We start from the raw sequence: 19,206 nt of genomic DNA on the forward strand, positions 1-19,206 counted from the left end.
CTGGCTTCTGAAGTTAAACTTCTGAAATTTCTGGGAATAAACCTCAAAGAATTATCTGGTTATTTCAGTTTCTTGTGAAGCCTAAACTTTATTTACTTCTTAATAATGCATTACGTACAATAACACATGAGAAATACTACTAAACACATTAATGAAAAAGCTAAATCATTACTCTGGGAATTGTGCTGCAGACTAGGTTCTTATCAGGTTACTTTTACTGTCCTAAAATGAGTGGTCAATCATCTCCTCTCAATGACTGATGTTGATTTACTACAGATTAAGCAAAACCAAGCAGCTCAGACTGGGTAGCTAATTAATGGCTGATTTAGAGGAGACTGATCTGCTCAAGGTACTGTTCATTTGCTGTGCTCACTCCATCTTTGGAGATACTCAAAAGATGTCTGGACATGGTGCTAGGCAGCCTGCTCTAAGTCACCTTGTTTGAGCAGAATTGGATGAGATGACCTCCAGAGGTTCCTCTGAATCTGAATTGTTGTCTGATTCTGTGACATATGTTAAAAAATAAAAAACAAACTAACAAACAAAAAAACACCCCCCAAAAACCCCAAAAAGCAAAGCAAAGCAAAGCAAAGCAAACCAAACCAAACCAAACCAAGACATTATAAGCAGAAAGTAGTAATATGTTAATTTGTAAAGGAAAAGTGACCTAATAAAATTAATGGTATGATGTAGCTTTTTTACAAATTTCTTTGGGCAGTACTGTCTATGGCTTCTCTGCTAAGCAGTCTTTGTGCTGTTATGCTTTTGATTACTGCAAGTGGGGATCCTCAGGAACTGACTGAATATAGGTCTGCTTAAATTAGTCAGGCAATGAAAAAGAAGGAAACTTACATGGTTGTCAGTGGTGAGTGATGCTTACCTTTGACTCAGTAAGTACCTTGTTCTGCTGAGATTTTCATACCCTGAAAGGCAGTAGTTTAGAGGATGAGGAGTGTTTAAGGTACTTGCTTTATTTCCCTTTCCTTTTTTAGGAAGAGATGCCTTATGAGGAAGTCTCCTGTAGTGTTCTTGCTATTGTAGGTTCAGTTTCCTCTGTATCCCTTCTCTTGACTTCTGCATTGTGGACTAAAACATTTCCCTGTTGCCTGTGGATTTTCCATCTCTGGAAATTTCTTATCACTGTTTCTCTAAAAATTGAATTTCAATTTTGAGGACTAAGGGGTCTCAAGTAGTTTCTTCCAGCTTAGAGAGGTTTTCATCTAAGTAATTTGTGTTAGTAGAAACATATTGGACACCAGGCTGTACTGAGATTATCAGACATTCATTGCAGGTTTTGGTTCAGGTAGATTTCCTAAGCAGTTGCATAGGCTCTACATACAAAAGAAAGGGCTTTACATCTGTTAGTTTGCTCTTTGGCACGATGAACAGGTGGTTTAAGTAAGTCACATATGATGGGTGGTGTTCCAGCACAGTGCTCTGTAGTCAGAATGAAGGTGGCAGATTTTATATTTAGCCCAAACATGTTACAGCTCAAACTTTTTCTGTAATCCCAACTGATGACTTACTGGTAATAACAGGAGTAGCATTTGGGGAGTTTTTTGCAGAGGATATTTTCCAACAGATATGATTTAAAAATAGAAATCCTTCTGCTGTTTCCAAAATCAAACCAAAACAAAAGTATTTTTATAGTTTTTGTGCCAAAATATACAGAAAGTTTGTATGCTTGTATGGGCAAAACTGACTCTAAAGCAATAGAACCTTCTTTCCCCCCAGATTTCCTATTTCCACCTGCACTTGTTATTATTAATATTTTGTTATCTATATTATCCTGCCCTTTCAACAGTCAATAAAAAAAAGCAAAATTAATCTCTCCTAACATTCCCCAGTAAACACTGTGTTTAGGAGCTGTTCTAAACAGCACTGCTGAAAAACAAGTCCTTTTTAAGCATTTTTATCTATCACTGGCAAGCAATGTCTTTTCATAAGCAAGTTACTGGAACACCAATTTAAATGAGCCCTCTTTGTTATTGTTCACCACATTTTAAATAAAGGAAAGAAGAAAGCAGATTCCTCTTCCCCACATCTGTGAAAGTAAAACCAGAAAATGTAAATTATGCCAAATAAGGTTATTTTGCATATATTGTCTATTTCTTTACATTGAATGTAAAGAAATATTGGATGTTTGATCAAATGTTTAATACTTCATAGAGATTAAAATCTTGAATCTCAAAACTCTGCCTCTGAACCTTGCAGAAATGTTCCTCAAGCACAGATTTGGGCCTGAATCTAAACACCTTATCCCTTCCCTCTTGTTCTCCTGCTCAGTTGCACACAAATAATTTGTACCAATGCTGTGACTGTCTCTGAGAGGTGTTTGTGTACAGTTTGGTCATGGGACTGGAAAGAGCTCTACAGGAAAAAGTTAGTTGGACTGCTATTTACATCTTGAATACATCTATGGTTTATCTCTGGGGCATCTTGTCCTGAGGCTTCCAGGGAAACAAAACTGGGAAAGACCACTTCTTCCTAGCCTAGCTGTTCCTAGATAGAGGAATCTGGGCAGGCACCTATTTTATAACGATTGGGATGTTTTAGGCACTTCTTTCTCCACAGCAGTTCAAGTCCTCCAGATGCACAGATTAGGTAATAATGAGTTTAGGCTCCTGTCAGCAAAATCTGGGGAAGCACTGATGAATGAGGGTTGGCTTACAATGTCTCTATTGCAGTAGGATGTGACCGGTCTCAGCTTGTAGCGACCCATGTGCATGGCACTGAGCGGATGACGGAGGCCAGAGTTTTATAGGAAACACATCTGCAATCTGGGGATGTGCAGTGGAAGAATCCTCCCCCTAGCCCACAGAAGACCAAGCAAGGAAGGAAGGGACGCTGCAGAATTGGGTGAAAGGACCAGAGCTCCCTCTCGCCGCGCTGTCCCCCGGCCCGCGATGAGTTAGCCCTGCCGCTGGTAGGTGGCACTGTGCTCTTGGGGATGGCAGAGCAGGGCTGCGCATCCCTCAGCTGCTGCCAAGGACAGGGCCATCCTTCTTGGGGAGCTGGCCCTTGGGTGCCACAGCCTTGGTAATAAATTCAGAAGATCTGTTTTGTTTGGAGAAAATACTCTTTGCTCCTAGTTTACGTGTTAACTGTATAATGTTGTTAGTTTACACACACTGCTGTGTTTAACCTCAGAATTCTTCATTTCATTTGAAAATTATTAATTTGTATGAGGAGGGGGGGTTGGGGAGGGGCTAGTAAAGAGATTTCCTCTTCAAGGTTTTTAATAACCACAGAAACTTATTTAGAATTGAACAAATTGTGAGATGTTGAAGGCCACTGACTAACTGTCATGGTCTAGGAGCTTAAGCCAGCTGAGATCAAACGGGAAATAGATTGCAAAGGTTGGGATTGCTTGAAACAGGAAGTGTGATTTACTCTTGGACTTATACATCACTGTGGCAAATTATCCATGTTTGATTTATGTAATCTTTCTCAAAGATGTGCTTTAATTTGCAGCAACTTGCTGTTTTGCATGAACAAAATTCCAAATCTTTCCTGTGTAGGAGACTCTGTTAGCTTATGAAAATAGTTTTCTCTGGCCTTAAAAGCAAATAGTCCATTTTCAGCTCATTTTTATCATACTTTTTGGGCAAGTTGCATACCACTCCTGGGGTGTGGCAGTGAAGCTAATAAGATGATTTACTCCATTTCCAGAGGTCTGATTTGACACTTTCCTAGAGACTGATGCTTCCTACTGTCTCTATTTGGCCCAGCTCTAGTGAGAGCCAGGTTCTGGAGCTTTGGATTCAGAAGTGTTCAGACGTTTTCAAATTATTCTAAAGTTAGCACTCTTTTTTTCTGCCCTTTTTGGAGACAGGGTTGTGCCTAAGTCCAATGGGTCATCTGATGTTCTTGATGTGGCTGTATATCTAACTGCCCCATATTTGATCTGCACCTGTCTTCATTTGAAGACAGCTTATGGGATGCCAATATTTTTCTTTGTACAATGGAAAAATAAATATAAAATAACTAAAACAGACACGTCTTTTAATGTGTTGCTTTTATTAAGATTGTAACTTCTAAAAAAGAAAAAAATGCTTCTTGAACAAAATATATAGATCAAGACAGAATATGAAGAATTCAAATGAAAGACACCCTGGTTTTATTTCACTGATAAAGCATGCAAAACTATTACAGAAAATACTATAACATTCCAAGTGTTCCTGGAGGTTTGTGACTGTGGTGGGGATCTTGTTGGCAGAATCTATGAACAAAATGCAGAAATATGTTTCTTTCTTTGGTTATAAAAAAGCAGGGGCTGATATGAAAATATAGCAAACCTAACAGCTAAAAGGCAGCATTGGCTTTTATAAGGTGACAATAATATCTGGAAAACTGAAAAAATCAATACCCATCTCTCCCAAAATACAGACTTGAGGGTGTATAGTCTTATTAATCAAAACATGATTCAACACCCTCCCTTCCAACAAACTGTAAAGAAGCACAACTTATACCATAAAGCCAAAACAAAGCTAAAAGCAGTAGCATAATGTAAAATAATAGAGATCTATGTAAGTGAGCAATAAGTATGAAAGCAGGTTATCACAAAACTGTGGTGCATTACCTTTCAAGCAAATGAAAAAATAATTTGCTAGAAACTAAAATATTGATTACTTCAATGCATTTTAAGGAGCAGCTTAATGAAGAACTCACAGTGGTTGCTCACACAGAATTATGCCAGGACATACAGTTAAGAAACTCTACGTCTATTCACATAGATTTTTTCCCAGTATATTGGTGAAGTTAAGGCTGGTATAAAATATTTCAAAAGGACAAAGGTAGTAGGCTGTATCTCTGAATGCCTTTATGACTAAGAGAATGAGATATACTTGTACATCAAAGTGGTGGATGGCTGAGGTAAAAAGTACATAGTAATACTATTGTATGTGTTCCAGAAAAATCTTATTTACAGGCATACATTTTAAGGTCAAGAGAATCCAGTAAGGTCAGAAGAAGACATCTGTTTTGATCTTCTCTATAAAAATAATAGATTTTCTGCCAGTAATTTCTGCCTCAAGCCTGGAATTATTCTAGAACAGTTCATATCATAAAATTTTTTCTTTCATTTTCTAGCAATGCAAGTACAAAGAAATATGATTGTGTGAACAGTGACAGGCCCTCATCTGTATTTGAGATTAACATTATCTTTGAAAATGGCAACAAGTCTTGCTGCTGCTCTTCTTCTCTCTCTAGTGCCACATTTTGTTCCCTTTTTTTGCCTTGCTCTGGCCTTTGGTTGCTTGATTGAAATAATACTGAGATATTTGGCTTCCATTACAAATTTTCTTAGAATTATTTACTTTGGACTCCATTATCTTGGTTGCTTGACTAAGAGAGAACATAATTATCAGAAATTAAAAGAAAGTTTCTCTTTAGACTTAGTTGGAGAATGTCACTAAGACTTTGGATGATGGTCTTTATTGACATTAGGACCTAACATAGGATGCCAAACTAAAAAGTCTCTTTCATGGTTTTGTTTTTCCTTTTATTTCCCACCCTCCACAACCTATTTGTAATTATTTTTTCCATCATTCAGTAGGGGAAACATTTAGATGAGAACCATTTTTATACTGCACAAAGTTAAAAATGTTACCCTTCCAGTATTTCTGATTAATTACACCTTTTCCCATACAATCTTTATATACTTTCTGACTCGTAAAACCTAATCTATTCTATTTTACCTATTTTTTTTTCTGAAATTCCCCTGGTCTTAGAGGATTATATCCATGGTGCACAGCTGGGGAGTGAGTTTGCAAGTGTACATGAAAAAGCAGACTCGCACCAGCAGGTCGCTGTTGAAACTCAGCCACAAGGGCTGGCAGCAGAGAATGCCTCCTAAGAAGTTGTATTGTTTTCCACTTAGTGAATGTGCCAGGAACTAATGGGAGAGAAATGTTGAGAATAGCTTGGGTTTTTTTGAGATCTATAAGCCAAGTTAATTGTTTTGTTTGCCTGATTTATTGTACTTGAATGAATAAAGTGCTGTTAGTACTGCACTTTGAGCAAGAATTTAAAGCCAGAATAGTCCAAAAGTTATACATCTGGTTGGAGCACCTCAATTTTAGGAGGGAACGAAGTCAGAGATTCATTTTAGAATGTGGATATCTGTATCTCACTTCAGTTCAAAGTGGAAGCATATACCAGCAAACTTTATGCCAATATATTATTTGTTGCTAAAATCATCTTCCAAATGACTGGTTTTGAAAACCAGTTGTTTTCCCATTTTTTATACCTTCTAACTATTCTGTCCAAGTCAAATATTGAAATGCAAATGGAAATTAGTGATTATTACTTGGTCTCCAAAACAAAATATATTTGACATGATGGTAGTGTTTGGGGCTTTCATAAATGTGTCATCAATGTCTTAATATCAGTTACTTGACATAATACCTAATATTTACTTCATTTTCTCTTTATGAGCAACTTGGGAATGAAAGTATTTTTTCATTGTTCCTTGCTTGTTTAGATAATGACACAGATCAAGCAGAAGTCATTCCAGAGACAGGGTTAGAGCACCAGGCTACAGCTCACCCACAGCTGCTTCCTGTAAGGGCTTGTACTCACCCTCTGGTATCTTGTGTCCTTGTGGCCAATTATGGTCCTGCATGTTGAAGCTGCCACAGTGTGTGTTCACTCCCCATCCTACTCCTTCCACAGAGACCCAGCATCACTGCAGGCTACTGTTATGACCTGCTTGAATATTTTTTTGCTCTGCAAGCTTGGTGTGTCCTCATGTATAAATATCCACAAGCGAATTTCTTAGCATAATTTTGCTTTTTTTCCTCATCTTCTTTCTTCCCTGCCCCTTCATCTAGCCCTAGATCAATACCTCAGACCATCACTAGGGAAAAGCCTTCCAAAGGAGGCTCTTTCTGCATTTAACTCTGAAGCACTGCTCAGATGAGAACAGAGTTGTTTGAATAGGGAATTTTCCTTGCCAGAGACATTTTCAAAGGCTGTTGTGCCATGAGCTGGTAGAACCTTGTTCTAGAATCTGAGATCTGCAACATCTTTGAGTCTTGATATCATGACTGTTTGTGGGCTGAAAGCTGTCTGGTGTTACTGCTGGTCTGTTGATTAAGAGACTTGTGGCTTAGAATTAGGAATGGTAATTAGATCCAGAAGCAAGTGTGGATCATCAGAATGCACACAGCCCTGGAGTAATGTGTTCTGAATACTCCTGTCAAACCAATTGTGATTTGTGTGGCTTTCCTTTTCTTCAGTGAGAGACAGTATAGGAATAACTGCAGGAAGCTCTTGGTCTGGGAGAAGAAGGTTGTCTTTGGAATAAATATCACAGTGAAAATTTCCACCCTAAGCCTTCATTAATTTCTCCATGTCATCTTAGTATATTTAAACTCTGCAAGAAATTATGCTGCAAAAAGTTCTTCCCACGTGTAATTTTTCCTCAAGTGAAGTGCATACCTTTCAAATTATAAACTTCCTACTTGTCCTAGGAAAATTCTCACTGTATAAATAATTGAACTCATCTGCAGAGAACACAAGTATTCTTTCTCTAGAAGTCTAAAATATATGCCTAAATACACATCTTGTACTTAGTGCTTTAAATAGTAATTACTCCTGTGAAGTCACTGGAAGCCCTTAAAAGGATTTGACAGTTTCCCCACAATCTTTCAGTGAATGTAGTAGCTGGGCTGTGCAGTGCAACATCCACTGATAATTCAGCAGCTGAGGAACTCAGCAAAGCCTGCTCCAAACTTCTCAGCTGTTGACAGGCTTGACTTGCTGAGAACACTGGTTAAATATAGCACAAGCGAGCTGAGCTCAACAAAGTCATTGCTGTAACACTGTGTGAAGAGACCAGAAGAGGGGAAATACAATCTGAGAACTAAACTGCCAAAGCCTAACACCACCTAGCAACAGTTGAAAAAACTTTTAAACAAAAGTCTGGGTGAGACACAGACAGAGTATACCTCCTGCTTCTCCTGCCTGGGATTTCTGCGAGAAGCAGCTCCGGTCTTCTGCTCTCTACCTTGTTTCCTTCGTTACTTCAGCTGCTGGTAGACCCAGAAAAGTGGGAAAAGCTTCTGTCTTTGTGATCTCCTGAGCTGGATCATTCTACTCCTGTGGCAGTGCTGTGGGACAGGCTACTGTGATCTTGCAGTGTAAAGGATATATTCCCAGGTCCGTGTTGCTGACAGGTAAGACTGAGTTAACCACTCTGTTGTTTTTTTTTTTTTTTTTTTTTGTTTACAATAACCTTTATTTTCTAGTGTCTTTTTTTACAAAATTTTTCTTTTCTAATGTCTATTGTCTCTTTCCTTCTTTGAACAATCTTCTGAATTATTTGGAAATGTCAATAGATGAAAGCTGGAATAAAAGTTTTAGAGATTTTTTTAAGTTTTCATGATAGAAAAGTATTGCTTAAATAATTTTTGCAGTTCTGAGAACAAGCATAATGAACTAGCCAGTAGTAATAAGAAAAAATGTGCATAGATTTTGACATGTATCTTGTTTATCTCTGCTTACATGCAGACAGAAGACAAATCAACATTTAATAATAGAATACATATCATCTCTGACCAGTGATAGTCCAGCAGCTATTAAAAGCAGTGATAACCTGTGTGATAAATAAAAGGAAGCAGCCTTTCAGTAACAGAATTAACCAAATAGTTTGTGGCCCAGCGCATTTGTACTTTTTGTTTTCTTGCAAACTTTTAGGACACACCTGGTGCCTTTCATACTGCCTTTGTGACAGCCACTCTTGGTTCTTGTGCTTATTTACATAGAATGAATATTAATTTCTGCTGCTTTGATTAGCAGCATAATACAACTGTCCTAAGGACTGACCTTATGTTCATTGTACCAAAGTGTGCTTGAGCTGGGTCATTGTTGGTAAAGTGAATGTTTCTATCAGCAAAATCATAAATGAGAAGCCAGTTCTCAGATGATTGTTTTACCCTGGCAGCAGGATGGAAGCCTGTTTATTGTTGGAAATGCATATCCCATGGCCCCATAGTGGTCATGTAATTTAGGGGAAGGAATTGCTTAGTGTGATTTACTTTGTCTTAACTGACAAAAGCTGTTTGATCCATTGGAGAATGAATTCCACTCCTCCCAGCCACCTCTGTTAAAGCTGCTTTCTGCAAGCAAAAAAATCTAGTGCGCATGAATTGTTAAGAGACTGATTGTAAGTTCATATGCAATATGAATTCAGTTATGAAGGCAGAGATTTAAAGAATGCACTTACCCTGTGCTAAAACCCTGTTCACAGATTTATGTAGAATTGTCTCAGATGAAAAATATTTGTCCTAAAGAAGGAATGAACTAACTGAGTCTGTGCTGAGTGTCTGTGGTGTTTGACACAGTCTGTGGACGCTGGGACTGCCTCAGGGAGATGAGAATGTCTTGCTTTGACTAAATAATTCTAGTTGCATCCTTGCATACTACATAAATGACATCAATACCACATCTTAGCACTGGATGGATTGGATGGAATTAAAATACTCTGAAGCAACTTGTACTGGGTGACTGAGAATGTAACTGCTTGTGAAATGATAAAATAAGTTAAGTATTAGGATGGAAAAAAATTCTTAAAAGAAAAAATTAACAGAGTGTACATTTTTTTTCGTAGCAAGGGGCACACTAAAGCACTTTTTGGCAACTATTATTTAATGTGATAATCATTATTGTGGAATTACTAAAGCACTATGGTATCCTAAATCTAAGTCTCAAAAGGAAACTTTGGAATTACTTTTTAATAAGAACATATCCTGAGAAAGTTATTTTTTTCATAAGAAGGCTACACAGTAAGAAATAAATCTGAGACAATATGATTTGTACAGTATTTGTCATCTTGACATTAGAGTGAAAATGACTGCCTCTTCTCTTTAGTGAAATATCTGGCAAATTAAACTGTGGAGAAATGACAAATTTGACCTTCTGAAAATGTAGGGATAGCAAAATCTGGGAAAATGCTGTGGTAATATTGACTCCCTTTTTGGTTTAGTTGTTGCTCAGTGTAATGTGTGGTTATACAACTTCCCTTTTTTTCGCACAATTTGCTTTTAGCCAAGTTTTTTAAATCAAAAGGCAAATTATTAGCTTGATAACTGTCAAATGAAGTGACATCTGAACAGTCTAGTAGCAACTTCAAACTGTAACACATGGAGTAGTGGTTCTACACACATCTGTCTTCCTTCCCACTTCAAAATGGAGGAGGAGGCTAAAATTACTCTTTTCAACAGGTGTCCACAAAGAGGCTCTGGGATTTCCCAATCAAATCTGTGGAATATGTAATGTGGCTATTCAACAGATGGCTTCATATTTGAAAGATAGCCAATTCTTCTAATGACTACAGTGAAACCAAAGTCCATTTTATATCAAATCAAAAGTAATTTATATTTTGGTGGTACACATAGTGATTTTGGTGGAACACAAGTAGACATAGCATACCCATTTATTTTGTCCCTCATGAATAATTTTGATTTTGTTTATATTTACATAACTGTGGAATGGATGATGCCTTTCATGGTGCTAAAGGCTCCTTCCAATCTGAATTCACTTCCAGAATATGCTGGTGACTTTTTTGATTTTATGATGTTTTCATAGTTATGGTTATTATGAATTATTATTATTTAATTATTACATTAATTTTGTTATAATTTTAGCTGATCTAGTCACAACTAGAGTCACCATCTTGACTGAGTGTTTTCATCACCTGAGTCTTTTAGTCTCCCTATAGAGGATCTGATTATTTTTAACACCAAATTCAAAGACTTGAAGTTCATCTCCAAATCTCAGCACTGTTCTGTCCCTTCTTACATATGCTTCGATTTTCCTGAGCTCCTCCTGCTCTTATGTGGTAGATGATTGACCTTTGGCTCTGGTATTTACTGGTACATCCTTCATGCTACTGGTTTTAGTGAGCTTGATGACACCTCAGGACATCTGAGTTTTCTGTAGTGCCCCTCACTGTCACACCTGACACAAATGGAAAAACTAAACATTCATATTAATAGAGTTGTGCCAGCCAAGGTAGGATTCCTGAAAAAATGGATGTGCTTCCTGGAAGCAGCCTGTGGACTAAGCATTAGAATATTAGGAAATCTCTGTTTTGCTGGTATGCCCTGTTTTGCTCCTCTGGGTTACAATTTCACCACTAAAGCCATTTCCATAATAAAAGCTTCCTATTGATAAGGTGTATCAGTGAAACTCCTCCTGATACAGGATCTTTCTGCTGGCAGACATTCCACACATACTTAATTTAAGGTTTTTGGTAATCTTATCTGAGTTCAGGTACCTCCAGATAGAAATTAAGAATGTGCCTCAGAGCTGTGCCAGTCAAAGGTCAGGTTTATGCCACTGAATTCAGACTGAGATTTCCTTTGAATTGAATGAGATCAAGTTTTAGTATTCAGGAATTAGCAGATACATTTCCAGTTCCCTCAAGAGCATTTAACAAAAGAGATCATCTCTATTTCTGTCCAAATATTTTTTTTTCTAAGAGACATTTTACTTTTCTTTCAATTTTCTGTTTCTTCCTTTCTCAAGGTCTGTTGTTGCAGGTTATTCTGCTATTTAAATGTATAAATTGAATTTTGGTCAGGGGTTTTGTCCTTCTACATATCTAAAATGACAACTGGAAAAATAAAGTGAATATTTGTGAAGAAGGCAGATAAAACAACATTACAAATGAGAAGGAACTCCATCTATTCATACTTCCCATTTCACCAAAATATTTAGTGTATAAAACCTAGGATAAGAACTTAAAACTAGAAAGATAAAATAAGAATATCCTATTGTATAGAGATGTTTAAATACTTCTTTACAAGAAGCTCAAATGTCTAAACTTTTCAGCTTGTGACAGTTTTCATTTTTAGGCTTTTCTGCTCTCCTTTCTCTTGTTGTTTTCTACTGAAAGTTGTTTCCTAATTTTATACAGAATATTAGTAATTATTTAGGGACAACAGGCTTTTCTTCATTTTGGAGCATACTGGATAACAGAGAAGACAATCAATTCATAAAACATTACGAATTTTTTTTATCCTCTCCTTTTCTACTTAGTAGCCAGTGTTTGTACCAAGCTAGTGACACTAGAACTCGTAACATGGTCCTGCACTTATGCTTTGAGGTGAAGGCAGAAACAATTGGGCCAGTGTTCTGTTCACAAGAGACAGTGGGAGTTTCTGATCGTGTTGAAAATGTGTGATGCCTCATGTATTTGTGAAAATCCTGCATTTCATGACACTTTATTAGATTTTCCCTTTTATTTTGGGTCGTTGCACCTACTCTTCCTCTTTCTGCAGATAATCTGTACTTTCTATATTACTTTTTATTCTCAGCATCATAATAAAATAAGTCCTAATATAAGTGCAAATAGAAAATCTTCCTAGGTTGGGATAGCTGTATTTTGTTGTTTGTTTTGTTGTTTTTTTTGTTTTTTTTAATTCAAGATGGCTTGGCCCTGCGATTCTCATTCTGCTGTGTCTGGACTATCTCTCTAAACCTTTTCCACAAGTAAAGCATGCAAATTGTAGCTGTAAAGGTGATCTGTAAGATTACATAGATTGTGGCATCCTTCACAATATTTTACACACACAGAAATACAGAGAAAATACAATTAAAAGATAAATTAAACCTTCATCAGAAATGGCAGTGTATGTGGTCATGTGTGCATGACTTTTGCAAGGAAGGAAGTGCTTTTTGGCACAACAGAAAGCTGTGCTGAAGGAGTGGGACAAACACATCCAGAGCACAGGGAAATAGGCTGGAGCTTGTACTTTTTCCCTTAAATGGACAACCCTGGTTGCTGTGCGCTGACAGAGGCAAAGGGGGGTGTGAATCTGAAAGATTGCTACACTTTGTCCAAGTGAGTTTCATTTCAAAGCTGATAAAATGACAATTAAAATCTTAATTATCTAAGATGTGGCCAAAGTCATTCAGGTATAAACTGGTGGGGTTTCAAAACGAGAGCAGAAACCTCGATGAATTTGCACTGAACTTGTTTGATTTACACACTTTTAGAGCTCTACAATACAGTAATGGTTACTTTCTTCACTTTTCCTTTTTGGGGAAATGGTGACAAAGAGTGCAATGTTTTGTGATTTATGCTGGTCAAAAATCTGTTTGAGCGCGTATGTAAAAGTGGTATTTTTGAATCTAAATCCATTTTCTATCTGAAATCCTCTAAATCCAGTATTTAGAGGCTTGTGTGTTTGTGGGAGGGAGGTATCTAACTGACGAGTGTGTTATGGTTGTCGACAGCAAGAGCTACAGCTTCGCTAACAAACTTTGAAAAAAGCCAACTGATAAAAAATTGATTTTATTGCAGTAACAGAATAGAGGTTTTTTTAGAAACTGGGTTTAAAGCTGTTCCTATTATAAAAAAAAAGTAATTGAAAATGAAAGCTCATGTGTCCTTGGTAGAAGAATTCTCACTGGAGTTTATCAGCCTGCTTGTGTTTTTCAGAAAATATAAAGGAAATGAATGCAACAGAAAGCAGAGACTGCTTGCATCAGTGTAATCGAATTGCTGCCAATTTGCCTTGTTTATCTAAGAGATCTCTGTGAAAATAAGGTCTTTCCCACACAGGCATGAGTCATAGGATGTAATGCAGCTAGGCAGACTTGCTTCAGCTTTCTAATGCACACAAATCTAAACCAACCTGTTTTAGTGCCTGCTCCTGCAACTAAATGAGATCTAACTTGACAACAGGAAGGGAGAAGTAATGGTGAGTTCATGGTGCTATTTCAGTGCAGTAACCTGAATGCTAAGGAAACGGCGCAATTTCCATTTATTGGGAAAACTACAGTTACTGTGACAACAAATATACACTGAAAAAAACATACACAATTTATCCTCAAGTTCAAAGTGGTGAACACAGTAGAAAGGATATTCATAAAATCTCACACTATCTAGTTATATGTCCCTAAGAACATTCTTACTTTTAAAATATATAATCCAGACTGTTCAAAAAATAACCCTTTAAAAGCCATAAGCAATGGCATAAACAAAAGGGTGGGAAAGAATATGTGATTAATGATGACTGGTTTAGTGCTGGCCTGGCTAAAAATTAATTAAGTATATATTTCTCATGCTGAAGTTACTCTATTCCTGTGTCTGTCATTCATACTTATCCTGAAAATCTCACTTGTCTCACCATCTCTAATTGCAAAGCCTCTTGGATCTAACTTCTAAGGTAAAGGCTACAGTAGTTCTTCTATAGTGTGTTATTTCTCCTTTTATTTTTCAACAAGGACTTCTGTAATGAAAAGAAACATACATTTTATTCCAGTAGATAAGGATTTCAGTTCCTCAGTCTGATAAAATTCTTTAGAGAAAACGACACATTCCAGCTCTTGCCTCTGGGCAGGAGAAGGCAGGGAGGGAACGGTGCCATGCTGGATGTCCTGAGGCATGTCAAACCCAGCGCAGCACAAATGTCCCTGTGCCCAGAGGGACACTCATGGCTCCTGAGTGCCAGGGGAGCCTCTGTCCTCAGGCAGCTGCCTCAGTGTGGAACCACTGCTGCTCCAGGGGCACAGACAGAGGCTGGAATCCCAGGCACAAAAGGCACCAGAGTGCAAATAGTAAAAGGCAGGGTCACAGCAGCATATCCTCTGCCACTTATTTACAGAGCCATAACTCAGGTGGGAGGAGTTGCAGAAATCATCCAGTCTCCCTCAAAGTGGAACCATCTCCAGACTCTGATCAGGTTGCTCAGGGCTTTGATAATTTTCATGGACCTTGAGTATTTTTAATTTATAAATATTCTAAAATCTCTCATCTTTGTGATCTTTGGATCAAAAAGTTTTGGACATGGCTGGCTATGGAATATTTTGCAAGAAATGATAAAGTATATCAAAATACAGAATACATTGAACAAAAGATGGCTTGATGGTAACAAATCACAGGTCTTTGACACTTTCAAAATTGCAAAAAGCCCACTTGTAGTGGGTTTTGTTTGTTTGTTTGGGGTTTTTTGTTTGATTTTGTTGTGTTTGATGTCTTATGTCCTAAAATAGGAATAATAAGGACAAAAAGTCTTGTATGGAATATTTTATCTTAGTTTACTCTAGCTTTCAGAGTGCACACCCTCTTCCTTTCCTTCTGCCTGCTACATTCTGTTTGAAAGGCAAACATTTAGATTTAGGCACAGCTGAGGTGCCATCTTTCTGCAAAAACAATTCTGAAAAATGTTAAGTATATTCTCTCCAGGTAGTCCAATAAGCTGCAAGGCTAGCATGGAAAATGTAAGTAATAAAAAAGCAAGTGTATAAGAAAGGATAACAGAGATGCTGCTTTTGAGGAAGGAAAGTCTGGAGACTGTTTCCACTGCCGAGTTTCCTTTTCTCAGTGAACATCTCTTTCCAATTGTATCCTAATCAGGAGCAGAGCATAATGCACATATGGCAAACAGGATTCCTAGATGGAGTTCTGGTTAGCCTGACTAGCTTAGGGTCATTTAAAAAAGCCCAGCTTGTGGAAGTATCTAAATTTACCTGTTAGTGACGATTGTAGCATGAAACAAGGACAAAGCAGAGGGCTTGTGACACTCAAAGGGATGTAGCAGTCAGTCTTTACATACAGGATGTCTTATACCTAACAAGAATAACCCCTGAAGACAGGTGGTCTCCTCTGTAGATAAATACTATTCCTAAAACTGAAACTTTAACTAGAGTATTGTCATCATCTGTACATATGGAGGGAAAAAGGAGAGGGAATTATTGTAGTTGGTGGTGTACAGAGGTCTCAGATCCCATTGTACTTGTCTGGAGCAAACTCAGCATTGGCTGCAGAGAGGAACTGGAGGAGCTGGTACACACACACTGGTCATATAAACCCTTGCAGCCCTTTTAATAAAAAAATACCGGACACAAGCTTCAGTGGGGTTAATTTAGTGAGAAACGTAGTGAGGTTTAGGAAGAAGAGCTCATGCTCTGATAGACACCAGAACAGCCTAGGACAGACAAGAAATGCTTAAGCAGGAGGCCAGGAAGTTGAGTGTTTTAAAGCTAAACTCTAAACCTCTTAATCAAGAATTTCCAGGTAAACATCTTTAACTACCCTACCTTGAATCCATATGGGTAGAGGTTTCAAAAGTAGCTAGTGGGTTGGAAAGAAAAAATACCTGAATTGATTTTCCTTTGCTTTCAGAGAACATATTCTAAAACCTCAAATTATTTTGGAACAGCTTTTTATTAGAACCATGGTGGGAGTGCCATGTAAGTATCTTTGGTGCAGAATTCCATCGGTTTGCAAATGAAAATTTACAGAACTTCCTCAAGAGGATTGTACTGCTGTGGTGCTTGGGGGCCCAGGAGGAGCTGTTCAGAGCCCTCTCTCTCTGTGACAGGGCACAGCTGCCTCCTTCCAAGAAAACAAACTCCCCGCAGTGATACAAGTTTCCAGCCCCTGTCCTGTATCACTATCAGCCACACAACCTTTATCACTACAGGTCCATGAGAACTAATGGAGTGCTGGAGAAATATGTAGGGAGTTGTTGACAATGTTATGAGTTTCTCATCCTAGCACAAAAGAAGCCTAGGAAAACAAACAGAAATAAACTGAATAATCTGCAGAAGTGTTCAGTGAATGCACTCATAGTAACACAACAGTTTGTAACAGTTTGTTAAGGAGTTGGTAGAATGGCAACAATTCCACAATGGCTGTTGGTGTCAGCTCCAAAAATCCCTCCAGGACAGCAGTGAGTGTCTAGAAATAAGGCAAGCATAATTGCACACAGGGAGGGTTAGTTTACTTACCACCAGCACTAGTTGTGTAAACAAAGTCTAAATAAGACTGCGAGAGTGTGATTGAACTGCAAGGCTGTAAGAGTGGCAGTACATCTCATAGAGTCCTTATTCACCAGAAAATCTTTGCTAAATTCAGCTTCCCTCTCCAAAATATTCACGTCATATTTGAATTTTGTTGTTTAAAATAATGCTACCTTAAAATGCGAGGTGATAGTTGCCATACCAGGGAGGAGAAACGCTGCTTAAATTGCTGACTTTCACATCAGTGACTCCCTGCGTGACTCTCAGCAAGTTACTTCTCCACTTTTAATAACAACCTGGAATGTTACAAGAATAAACGCAGTAGTGACTTTGACACTCTGAGATGTTGCAGTGTTGAACATCATGTCAACAGCTTTGAATAAGAAGACTTAAATAGCCCTCTTTAGAAGCCAGATTCTGCAGGGAGAAGTAGGAATAGAAGTTGAATTAGTCTGCGTGACAAGAATATGTATTTTTAGAGGAGCTCTCCGGAGGGAAGCTTAGCTGTGCCCTTAGTTGTAGGTCACAATAAACCAGCCATACTGGTAAAGCACAGCAAAGAAAGGAAGGAGGAAGACCAGGGATGTGACCAGAACAGGAACAAAACCATGCCAGAATAGAAACTAAACTAATGTCAATACTAAGATGTTTCAGGAAAATCAAAACCATTCCCTCAGGTTCAGTTGTACCAGAAGTAATTCACAGAGCAAAGGGGGTGCTGTCAGCTTGTGAGCTTGTTGTTATTTTGGGAGTGCTCAGGACAAGCTCTCTAGTACAAGGAGGAGACCACTGGGAAAAAATAATCCTGAAGGAAAAAGAACCTTTGAGAGAAGGGGTGAGCTAAATGTGACTGCCCAAATTAGATGGTGTTTGGAAGCTCTGGAGCCACTATGGAGCTGTGGGGAGGGAGGAAAAGGGAGCACCTGGAAAACAGAAATGTCCTGTGGGGCTGCCTGTCTCCTGCAAGCTCCTGCAGTGTCTCCAGTCGTGCCTGCTTTGTTAAAGCAATGGTGGCAGCTCAAGGGACTCTTGCTGAGTGGGATTTTTGATGAGGGCTTACCAAGGAATTCAGCTGCCATAACATGGCACTCAGCTTTAATTAAAACCAGAGAAAATTGGAAGAAAATGGAGTTCTGATGTCTTAAAGAAAGTTGAAGTCTCTGATCTCTAGATGACCTGGTGCCATGATGCTTTAAAATGTCCTGAAAAACAACTATGGAAGATTTTCTCGAGATTTTGAATCTGTGTGTTTGGTGATGCCAGTGGACAGAGGGGACAGTGAGTTTGGGAGCAGGGCAGAGTCCCACCCTTACAGATGTGCCACTGCTCAGGAGAGGCCATGGCTGCTGGGACACAGCTGAGGGCAGCGTGGGCCTGTCACACTGTGCCCTGCCATGGTGACAGCAGTGACAACTGCACAGCTGGCCTCAAAACTAGCCCAGACCAAAGCAGGAGGTCTGGAAATAATTCCTTAGTTCAGTGGTGAGCCTGTCAGATTGAGGAGAGAATGGGGTAATAAATGACCCTTCTTTGGATTTCATGAAAGAGAGCTCAGGTCTTTCTTGTGAGGGCTCCCCTGAAAAAAAGGTGTGAAATGTGCGAGTCCAAGCAGCCACCCACATCCTGGGTTTACCAGCACAGAAAAAGGGTCTGCATGTCCTGCTCTGCTGGGAGGGGAGTGAAAGCTGTAGTTCCCTTTTGGGGAATGACACAGGGAGGGGTTGCAGGAAGATAAGGAAAAGTCACCTACCAAAAGAGTGAAAAAATCAGTCTTCTGGGGCAGTTATATTCAGATGCAAGAAAGAGGTGTGGAAAGGAAAAGAAATCAGTAGTTTCTTTTAAATGATCCTAGTTAATTTCACTTAAAAAATAGTGACACACAGTGATGATGTTTAGAATGCTCAGAAGAAGGAAAGAGTTGCATATGTACCACGTACTGAAATGTAGCAGCATTTCTGCAAATGCTTTGTCATTGTGGAGAGTGGAGCTTGTCCCCATGTGTACAGTGGTAACACCCATTCTCTTACAAAAAGCTCATACCATACTATAGCAGAATATGAGTTCAAAAGGTTTGATTAAAGTCTCACAGCAAATATTAGCACATCAGGGGGTATTTTTGGTTAGTTGGTTGGTGTTTTCTTGCTGTTGCTGTTGTTGGGTTGTTTGGTTTTTTTTATTATTTAGGGTTGTGGGATTGGTGGGGGTTTTTGTGGAATTGTTTTTTCTTCTTTTCATAGTGAAAGAACAAAGTTAAGCCCTCGGGATTTTGAGCCTACTGTCTCATGGCTGAACCTAATATCTGATCTCTAAGCTCCCCTGGACAGCCTACTTCAATGTTGTTTTCCTGATATAAAAAAAGGGGGGACCTTGAGTAAGGGAGAGGTAATTACCTCCTTTCTGGGTGGCCATTTGGGTGCTTCTTGGATCAGGCAGCTTGAGATGCTTCAA

General features: G+C 38.6%; 1 protein-coding gene across 4 annotated transcripts in view; it reads left to right on the forward strand.

Moving 5' to 3' along the window:
• The first annotated feature begins 7,892 nt into the window (after window positions 1-7,892).
• FILIP1 (filamin A interacting protein 1) overlaps window positions 7,893-19,206 on the forward strand; it is a 106,561-nt gene continuing 95,247 nt past the window's right edge. For all 4 annotated transcript variants that reach the window (XM_058800897.1, XM_058800898.1, XM_058800899.1 and 1 more), the window contains exon 1: window positions 7,893-8,180. The gene's annotated coding sequence lies outside the window, so the exon portion shown is untranslated. The remainder of the gene's footprint in view (window positions 8,181-19,206) is intronic.

The sequence above is a fragment of the Ammospiza caudacuta genome, chromosome 3, assembly GCF_027887145.1.
Source record: "Ammospiza caudacuta isolate bAmmCau1 chromosome 3, bAmmCau1.pri, whole genome shotgun sequence".
Lineage (NCBI taxonomy): Eukaryota > Metazoa > Chordata > Aves > Passeriformes > Passerellidae > Ammospiza > Ammospiza caudacuta.